The sequence below is a fragment of the Coptis chinensis genome, chromosome 6, assembly GCF_015680905.1.
Source record: "Coptis chinensis isolate HL-2020 chromosome 6, ASM1568090v1, whole genome shotgun sequence".
Classification (NCBI taxonomy): domain Eukaryota; kingdom Viridiplantae; phylum Streptophyta; class Magnoliopsida; order Ranunculales; family Ranunculaceae; genus Coptis; species Coptis chinensis.
The window spans coordinates 33,217,246-33,224,956 of NC_141461.1; the positions used below are offsets into that span (position 1 = coordinate 33,217,246).

The following is a 7,711-nucleotide window of genomic DNA, read 5'->3' on the forward strand; positions in this document are numbered from 1 at the left end:
AGCACACGGAACTCGAATTTTGGACCTCGAGCGACCAGCCCCCCCAAAGCTTAACCAGAGCACGACCCGCACCCTCTTTTGAACCGCCCGATTTCCACAGGTTAGTTCAAACTTCCATTTCTTCAACTTATTCAGTGTTTCTAACTTGTTACACACACTGAGCTCGAGTAAACAAGACGTTATTCATAAGCGAAGTAAGGAGGCAATCAGGTACTCCTTCCTTCCACTCCTCACATCTCCTGTTAGAGATTTATACTAGCATATCAGGATTGTTTTGAGTGTTGTCGTGTTTCGTTAAGATTGGTCTTAGCCTTGCATGAGATTAAGGTCAGATCGAAGAAAAACACCTAACATAATCAACCGGCAACGTCAACAAACATGCCTTTTTGGTATACCACTCATTACACCTCTAGTTAATATACCACACACTACACCTGAAATAATGGATGAAGAAAGAAAGTCTCCTCTCTCTGACTTTTACAAAGCCTTGAACGATAGCCCAAAATCTTGCATCGTTCTTGCAGACCGAGTGGGGGATTTTTGAATCCCCCCAAATATATTTAATTTGTTACCCATTTTTCATGGGTTAGACCATAATAACCTTATCAGCACATGCGTAGGATTGAACAAGTCCTTACCACATTCCACCATCCTACGGTTGATGCTTAACAAATTAAACTAATGGTGTTTCCTTTCACCTTAGCCGATAAGGCAGTGTCTTGGTTAACTGCCCAAGCGCCTAATTCTGTGGACTCGTGGGCCAAACTTGTTCAACTATTTATGGAACATTTTTACCTACCACTGAAGGCAGATGAAATGCTTTCCAAGATTCATTTCTTTCGACAGAATCCTCATTAATCATTTTCAGAGGCTTGGAATCGTTTCACCGATCTTCTTATAGAGTGTCCACACCATAACCTCGCTAAAGACCCCACACCATAACCTCGCTAAAGACACGTTAGTTCATGCCTTTTTCAAGGGATGGTTACACCACCACAAAGAGGTGTTTGACATAATGAATGGGGGTAGTTTCCTAAGTAAAGGAGCCTCAGAGGCTTATAAATTTTTAGAATATCAAACAAAGCGTAATAATAACTGGGGGGTAGTGGACGATATCTCCCGTTCCGCTAGTTCTTCTACAACAGTTAAGGCCGCCGGTATGTTTAAGATGAAACCCGATCCTGAGCTAAAAACTTTAATCGAATCTCTCACTAAATAGGTAGAGGCTATTTCTGTTCAGCAAAAGCATATTCCCGTCATAAATGTCAACTCCAATCCATATAATTTCTGTTTGAGTCTTGAACATCCCGACTCCTATTGTCCTCTAGCTTATGAACAACAACCATCATAACAAGATAACATTTGCTCAATTAATAGTTATCCTATTCCTAACGCCCCTTGGAGACAACATCCCAACTTCAGTTGGAGAAATAATCAGCAAGCAACACCTCCAAGGTTTAATAATCAAAATGTTAGGTCAGCAAACAATTACAACCAAGCTCCACCACGACAAGGACAAGGTCAGGGTAATTATAATGCTAATCGAGGTATCATTCCGATAAATAATAACTATCACAACCCACCCATTAATAATCAACGTGATCTAGTTCCTGTCACATGGAACAACTATTCCTCCACAACCGGATCGTTTCGATGCCTTTATGTAATCTCAACAACAGATTTTACAAGTCATCCAACTTTCCTTACAACAGTTAGCACAAGATAAAGTACAACCAAAAGGTGTGTTTCCAGATCAAATGATACCTAATCCTAAAACAATAAACACAGCCTTTAAAATAAACGGTAATACTAATAATGAAAATAGAAACGTAGGTGAGATAAAAGTTATCACCACTCTCTGTTCTAGCAGAGTGGTTGATAATGCCGTAATTATGTCTATAGTTACCCGACCAGTAGCACTACACAATAACAGCCTATTTGTAACGGATATACCAAAATATATTAGTAATGGTTATCTTGCAGTGACACAAACACGTGACTAATATTAGTAACAGATATCTGTAATACTTATTATCCATTACAAAATTTACTAACGGTTATAAAATGTCACTAAAATTAATTTCCGTAATGGATACATAACTGTTAGAATTTATTAGTAATGGCTACCAAATTTGTTTGCATCACTTTGATTTTCTATTGCTAACGGTTCAGTATCAGTTACTAACGAATTTTCACACTGTATAAAAAAAAATTATGTTGCTAACGGTTCTATATTCGTTACTAACGAATTTTCATTATATAAAAAAAAATGGTTTCTCTGGCCCTTTTATATGTGGGCCACCTGTACTGGTACACGTACTCGTACCTACACCTTTTTTTACTCCACAATGTATCACTGATCTCTTGGAACAATTAATAGTCAAACAACACTTCATTAAATAATTACAACTCAAGTCTAGAACTTCAGAGTATCATATAAACAACTTAAAAACGTAAAACTTAAGTATAAATAAATCCGCACCACCTAAGTACAAGCTAAATAATTATTCGAGTAAGCAATCCTTTCACATCAGAATGAAGATCTCATCTTCTCCAACATAACTATTTTAAATACGATTTTTACAACACCTTGCAAACTATGATTCGATATCTCCAAAGCATGTAGTCCTTCACTTTTCTATATGACATCTTGATTATGCACTTGTGACTCGTCAACATACAGTGAATGTCACCTTTCCCTACAAACAATAATTGAAAACAATGTAAGTGAAGACCCTTGCAACCAAAGATAACACACTAGCACATGATAACACACTAACACATATTAGTCTCTTATACTAGTCTCTTAGTTCCTTACGCACAATATCCTATAAAGGATGAAACAAAACTTGCCCCACTGACGTAACTTAGAAAGAAACCAACTTGATAAAGATTATATTACTAAGAAGAGGATGAATAAGGCGACAAAAACTAACTTAATAAGGTCGTTAAACTAGAAACTAAGGTAGGTAATGAAAATTAATCTAGTGAAACTATTTACAGTTAACCTTCTAGCTAAGAGTTCTCCTGCAAATAATACATGGTAAAAAACACAAAATAAAAAGAATTGCTGACAGAAACAAAAAGGCCCAAAACTTCCTTTGTAAGACAAAGTAAATCACAAAAGCCACCCTTGGAGGTTTGGATAGTTAGTGGAGGAACAAAAGGTTTAAACATTTAAACAATGTCAGAATGAAAGAAATAAGATCTAAAAAAATCTTATTCCTTCAGTCCAGTTTTTTATTAAGCCACTAAGAAAAACCATAAAACAAATACCTTGCTCAATACAAGCGAATAGAGTTAATGATAGAATAATGTGGATCCTTTTAGAGCCAACTGGTTTTCCAAAACAAAATCTATCCAAAATACAAACAAATATAGGAGTGGGGAAAGAAAATGAAGATCTAGTCCCAAGAACATGTTCGGTTGGTTTGACTGCCTACCGGCCTCCTGAAGCTTGTTTGCCAATCTAACGAAAAATGCTTATTCCTTTGGGCTGATATCTCCGTAAATTAAACTTTAAACGAAGATGACAAACACACAATTACAATAAGTTTTGGGCAATCATATCATTCATTTCAACAGCTTCCAGAGACTCACAAATGGATAAACATGTGTTCACTTGTTTATTAAATATGGAATTTACTCAGTCTACTTCATTGTGCAATTCTGACTATGATTTTACGACAATGTACACGAGATTAGTTCAATAGTACGTGTACCTGCGATTCCAGATCAATTGCAACAACATCCTTAGAGGTATGAGAATACTGTTGATAGTGTTCAAAGATGCTTTCCATGATGTTGCAAGACCAAACAGACGTTGAAATTCATCAGTATAATCAGTGACCATTTCAGAACCATAATCTATGAATAGTGCTTTGGTACATTCTTTTTGCAGAACTCTACAAAGTTTTTTTATGGACAACTATATTTACATTGGCACTGCTTAGTACAGTTACATTCCAGGGCAATTCTTGGGCAACTATATAGGTTATAAGCGATAAAAATTCAGTTTACAAAAAAAAAACAAATATATGATATTAGAGCTGTTGGTCAATTCCATCAGTGACCTTCATGCAGAAGAGAGCCACACTCCCTCAAAACACAAGTCACACTCTATTTTGCATCAAAATGAAATGAGGCCACTAGTACAAGTATATTGTTTTATTTGTTCCATAAATAGAAATATATTATTTCATGTTTCAAGACAAATTATTTTAGTTCCTTTGTTAAGTTCAGATTACCCAAACCAAAGCAAAGATCAAAGAAAACTTAAACAAACAAAAAAAAGGAAAGCAAGAACACACCATATAACTGCAACAACTTCCAATCCCTGTTCGGGCTGCAACAGCATATTGTTTGTCAGACGAGGCAACACATCGAATCCAAGATCCAGTTTATGGCTGTGTAAAGATTAGAGACCAGTTACGACAGCAGATAACCATGCCACAACATGAACTATCAAAAACACAAGGTGAAATTGATTTTTGACTACCCATCTAATGAATCCCATGTCCATCCCCATATAAATCACACTAAAGCTAAAAAAAATGAAGTAAAAATCATATAAACGAAGATTTTAATAAAAGGGGTCTCATAAAACACTTATAAATCAACATAAAACAATCAAAGATCAAAACTTGGACAGCCCCAAAGACTTAAATCAGCTCATAAACTGTTAACACTATTGAAAAATAAAAAAAAAATGTGAATTAGAAGACAAACCTTGTATATTTTAGAAAATCATTACCTGTAGAAATGCTAACTAAAGTATCCAAACCCTAGCTAGAGCAATACACAATATACATGTATAAATTAAATCAGTACAATAAAAAGCAAAAGACAACTTCAAGCATCAGTTGAGTTCTAGTGTTAAATCCGTTAACAGTAGAAGTACTAGAAATCTAGCTCGTCAAAACCCTAGGTTATAAAAAGAAAAACTTTAGAAATTCGAAATAATTAATTAGTTAACTTGGCAAAAATCAACCTTTTTCTCCAATAGATCACTTCTCTGGAACCTTAAATAATGAAACCAAAAACAGAAAAACTTCAATTAAGAAAGAGTGACACAGAAAAATATGAAGAATAAGGACGATGAGAAAATGAAGAAGAAAAGAAAGATGGCGACTTACTAGTTACCAAACTATGAGCACTGAGCAGCGACAACAGTTTTAGACTTCCAAGTTTTCCTTCATAACCTTTTCTTTCTAGGGTTGTATAATTGAGATGAGCGCGGAAGTGAATTAGTCCTGCTCATGTTTTCTAATTTCGCTTTTCTTTTTCTTTTTTTCTACTCGGTAACATTTAGAAAACCGACACATAATATCTGAAGAAACGTTAGAAACAAAATAATTTTTTCACGGAGATATTAAGTAACGGTTACCTCTATTTCTAACGGAAATGAGTGTTATAGCATTTGTCACGGCTGAATAAGTGTTAGGAATGGAAAATCTCATATGTTGCAAAATCGGCCTTATGGTGTAGTGAGATAAATCAAGCTTCAATCTCATTTGGTATATTAGATTCCTATCTAGGCACGGAATCAATTCAGAATGCCGATAATCACAAACCTATGAAGCAAGGAACAAAAGTTTAAACTTATTATATCGATACTTTTCAAGAGAAGGTTGATCATTAAGGCACATCAGGAAAGAATACTCAGAAAAGCTCATTATCAAGGTATATTTAAAACAATTAGTAAAAGCAACAGCACTTTAGATACTCACATGAAAGCTCTTTGCCACTACGTTGTTCTCTCCATCATCCTGCCCAAATTTTGTGAAAGTTTCATCGTCGCTAACCGAGTCAGCATTGTCATCACCACCCAAATAAGATGACCCGAGTTTTTTTAAGGATGTTGCACCACTATGCACTTGAGATCCGAAAGAGGACCCCCATAGTAAAAATACATAAACCCCATAAATATTTAGCAATGTGTGTGATTTTTTAGCAAGAGATAAACAGACCTAGGTGCCTATTCGCTCTCGCACTAATCTTCCACTCAGAAGGCTTGCAATGACATCCACCTGTTAAATTGAAAACAATACATATAATAATAGGTGTGCATCTAGTGAAGATACTACAGATCAACATTAACTTGACTAGTTCAATTACCAAGTAGAGAAGACACCCAACTCCTATTTCATCCGAATTCCATAGAAGAAGAGAACACTCAAAGACTTCAATCAAGAAAACAGCTCCTGATATGGCTCCAACTGCAGCCCCTCAAAAGAAACCGCTCTCGGTTTCTTGGCCTATCAATGCTCCAGTCATGGCTCCTAAGACAGTACCCACTGCAACCACACAAACTTATATTACATAAATAAACAACAATTTGGAAGAACTTTACCATGTAACATGGAAGCATGCCCATAGAATCAAAGACACAAATCGTGTTTCATTACTCTAGCATTAAAAGCTCATTAAAAAACATTTAACAGAGAACCCATCTTGGAAAATGAAAAGACGAACTTGTACCTACTTTATTTAACAAAACAAGCAATGTAAAACAAAACCATTTCTAGAAGAAATAAAAATATCCCAAATTTCCTAACAAGAACAAAAGACAATCAAAACTCAAAACTCAAAAGTGAAATTAAAGAAAAGAATACTTACCAACTGCGAAAGAGAATGTAAGAATTGCAGAGACAAAGTTGCCCAGAACAACAGATACCATAGAGTTGAATATATATTGAGCTAGGTGATACGACAGTTTGCAATTCGATATATTGAGCAAGAGCTAAACAGACCTAGGTGCTTTCAGATTAGAAATTGAGAAGTAGATAGATCTAACAAAACCAATGAGCACATCCAAGCAAGCAAGCACATCCAATACTAACAGTAATAACAACACTTAGAAAATCAAATCACAACACATGGAGTAAATAGATATAACAAAAAACCTACTTTTTTTCGAATCAAATAACTAATAACTATCAAGAAAGCTTCTTTTGTATAAAAGATGCATCTTTTATATGATAACCCAAAGTTAGAAACCCGGAATCAATTTTGAACAATAATAAAGGGGAAGAGAAGAAGAACAAGAAGGGGAAATACAAAATGAATTACAAAATAGCAGACAATATTTTCGGGTTTAAAAAAGACTCCCTCTGAAGTTTTCGTTATTTCTTTTTTAGTGTGATTTTCCTTTTTTTCCAACGTAATTCTTTCTAACGTATAGTGAAACGTAGCCGGTCATCAACGTAATTCTTCCCCAAACTCTAACGTATAGTGAAACGTAGCGAGTTTAATCGATTTAAAGTCATCGATCGAGTAGTTCGAGTTCGAGTTCTCAAGCAAACAAAATATACAAAAAAAAAGCTACTTTCGTTTTATAAGCCCATACATTATATAATTTATAATAATGACATTTTATACTTTATACCCAAATAATTTACAATTTATACTAGTTTTAATGTTTTATATACATTTTTTGTTTGAGTTGCTAACGGATTATAAATGTTTTAAATTACCTAATGGATGTATATGTGTTATAGCAAAACTAATGAAAAACGTGACAAAATATACAAAAAAAAATGTTACATAATATTACCAACGGATACTTGTATTTGGATTATAAATGTTTTAAATTACCTAATGGATGTATAGTGTTAGTCCCTATTGGTTGCAAATTAACCCAAATGGTGTAATTAGATACCGAAATAGAAATTGAATATCCTATCCCTGTAGAGGTACCCGTTAAACCACA

General features: G+C 34.7%; 1 long non-coding RNA gene across 2 annotated transcripts; it reads right to left on the reverse strand.

Annotated features, from left to right (window-relative positions):
• Nucleotides 1-4,418: 4,418 nt before the first annotated feature.
• Nucleotides 4,419-6,978, reverse strand: LOC147492637 (uncharacterized). 2 transcript variants are annotated; one of them, XR_015198506.1, is made up of 5 exons: nt 6,619-6,978; nt 6,118-6,296; nt 5,730-6,029; nt 5,136-5,573; nt 4,419-5,021 (listed from the first exon to the last, which is right to left on the reverse strand). It is a non-coding gene; the product is annotated as an uncharacterized LOC147492637 (long non-coding RNA). The 2 variants fall into 2 exon arrangements; XR_015198505.1 differs by having other exon boundaries at nt 6,118-6,977.
• Nucleotides 6,979-7,711: the final 733 nt, after the last annotated feature.